At 38.3% G+C, this 2767-nt stretch overlaps 1 non-coding gene across 1 annotated transcript; it reads left to right on the forward strand.

Moving 5' to 3' along the window:
* Positions 1 to 2131: 2131 nt before the first annotated feature.
* On the forward strand, positions 2132 to 2238 carry LOC128033600 (small nucleolar RNA R71). Its single transcript, XR_008189570.1, has one exon. It is a non-coding gene; the product is annotated as a small nucleolar RNA R71 (small nucleolar RNA).
* The last annotated feature ends 529 nt before the right edge of the window (positions 2239 to 2767 follow it).

The following is a 2767-nucleotide window of genomic DNA, read 5'->3' on the forward strand; positions in this document are numbered from 1 at the left end:
AGCTCTTTCACCTTCTTCTAAAATGATTTTATGCATGCAAAAAGAAGGGCTTATACCTCGAATATCAGTTATGGTCCAACCAATTGGTTTCTTAAATTTCTTTAGAACAACAATTAGTTGCTCCTCTTGATCTTTCGTCAGTTCCATTGAAATAATCACAGGAAAAGTAGAACAGTCACCTAAATAAATGTATTTCAAATGGGAAGGAAGTACCTTTAGTTCGAGTTTAGGTGGTTCTTCAATTGACAACTTGGGTTGGACAAATTCTCTGACTTCCAACTTCAACAGTTCAAATCGTGTGGATTGAATAAAATTTCTCGAATTGGCTTCCATCAAAGCCATGTTTTCTTCACTTTCTTCATCCTCCAAAGGGTCAAGATCTAAGGCTTTCTCCAATGGATCTTCCTCAAAATTGCTTTCCATAGAAACCAAGGTTTCTATCTCTTCCATAACTGAACAGTCCTCTACCGAATTGGAAAATTTCATTACTTTAAGAATGTTAAAGGTTACCTGATCATTTTGAACTCGCATGGTGAGTTCTCTTTTCTGCACATAAATTAACATTCTTCCCGTGGCTAAGAAAGGTCTCCTAAGGATGACCGACACTTCTTTGTCTGCTTTAAAATCTAAGACAATGAAATTAGCAGGAAAAATAAATTTATCGACTCTTACCAAAACATCCTTGATCTTTCCTTTGGGATATGCTAAAGATCGATCCGCTAGCTGAAGCGTCACAGTTATAGGTTTTACTTTACCTATCCCTAACATCTCAAAGATAGACTAAGGCATCAAGTTGATACTCGCTCCTAAATCACACAAAACTTTACCACAGTATGATTCACCAATGTTATAGGGTATAGTAAAGCTTCCTGGGTCTTTCAATTTCGGTGGCAGTTTGTTCTGTAGGAACACTCTGCACTCCTTTGTCAAGGCAACAGTCTCATACTCACTCAGTCATTTCTTCTTGGATAGTATATCCTTCATAAATTTCACATAATTTGTCATTTATTCTAAAGCCTCCACCAACAAATTATTGATGTGTAACTGCTTCTAAGCATCCAAAAACTTTTTGAATTGCACCTCATATTTGTGCTTGTGTTGCTGTAATCTTTGTAGATATGGAGGTGATGAGACTTTCGGTTGAACCAGAAAACTTTTCTGAGTAGGTAAATCTGTATCCATAGAAGATGTTAAAATATCTGAATTCACTAAGTCAGGGTTTACCTTGTCAGACTTTGCAGATTCTGATTCCTTTGGTGTAGGAACTTCAACAGCTGGTTGATTCTTCTCAATGGGATTATCTTCAACATCAATCAATTGGGGTTCTAGAATTTTAGCACTGCGCAATCTAACTGCCTTGATATGTTCTTTACCCAAATTTCTTCGATTCTCAGTATCGCTCGGCAAGGTTCCTTGCGGTCTATTATGTAGCTCCGTAGCTAATTAACCAATTTGGTTTTCCAAATTTTTCAGTGTTGCTACTTGGCTTTGGAGAAAAGCGTCATTCTTTACCATGTAAGCTTTCAAAAAGTTCTCCAAACTGTTTGATGCCTCAGCTTCAAGTGGTTTTGGAGCTTGCTGATTAAACCCTTGAGATTGGTTGGGCCTTTGCTGCAATAAGTTGTTGTTCGGTCCATTTCCTTGGTTGCTCTAAGAAAAGTTAGGATGATTATGCCATGAAGTATTGTAGAAGTTGGACTAGGGTCCTTGTCCAATCCTATTTTGGTATTGGTTCCCCACATAGTACACTGACTTGGGATTTGATGGACAATTCTCGAAAGAATAACCTTCCCCACAATACACACAGGAAACTATTTCAAACGGACTTGGTGGCTGAGCTGCGAAATTATTAGTACTATTAATGGTTAACTGTTTTAACATAGAGGAAATACATGATACATGAGTTGATAACGAAGTGAAAGAGTCAACTTCATGAACTCTGACTACACGTCTTCCTGAAGCTGTTTGATTTGTTGGCCATTGATAGTTACTACTCGCGATCCTCTCGATAATCTCATAAGCCTCATTATAAGACTTAGACAAAATTGCACCATTCGCAGAAGCATCTACCATCAATCTTGTATGTGCATTGAGACCATTATAGAATGTCTCCAATTGGATACAGTGAGGAATCCCATGATGAGGACACTTACGAAGTAACTCTTTGAACCGCTCCCAAGCCTCATACAAAGACTCGTCATCCAATTGTTGGAAAGTTGTGATCTCGTTCCTCAACTTAGCATTTTTGCTAGGTGGGAAATACTTAACCAAAAATCTCTCCGCTAATTCTTGCCATGTAGATATGGAACTTGGCGGCAATAAATTGAGCCATGCTCGTGCTCGATCTTACAACTAGTACAGAAACAAATTCAACCTCAGTGCATCTTCAGTCACACCGGCTATCTTGAATGAATTACTCACCTCCATAAACAATTGAAGGTTGAGATGTGGATCTTCCGTGGGCATACCACTAAATTGGCCTACCATTTGTAGCATTTGAAACATCACTGGTTTCAATTCAGACTGGGTTGCCTCAATATCTGGCCTTCTAATTCCTGGGTTTAACTTAGTGAAAAGTGGCACAGTATATTGTCTAATGCATCGATCCCTATCATCGGGAATGAAGATAGAATTTTGTACATGATTAGCTTAACTACCTTGGTCTTGATTCTGATTTCCAAGGTCCATCTCGACTTATCTTTGAGCTATTCATTCACGTCTTCTTTGTCTGAAAGTTCGCTCAATTTTAGGGTCTATAGGGAATAAA

The sequence above is a fragment of the Gossypium raimondii genome, chromosome 1, assembly GCF_025698545.1.
Source record: "Gossypium raimondii isolate GPD5lz chromosome 1, ASM2569854v1, whole genome shotgun sequence".
Taxonomy (NCBI): Eukaryota; Viridiplantae; Streptophyta; class Magnoliopsida; order Malvales; family Malvaceae; genus Gossypium; species Gossypium raimondii.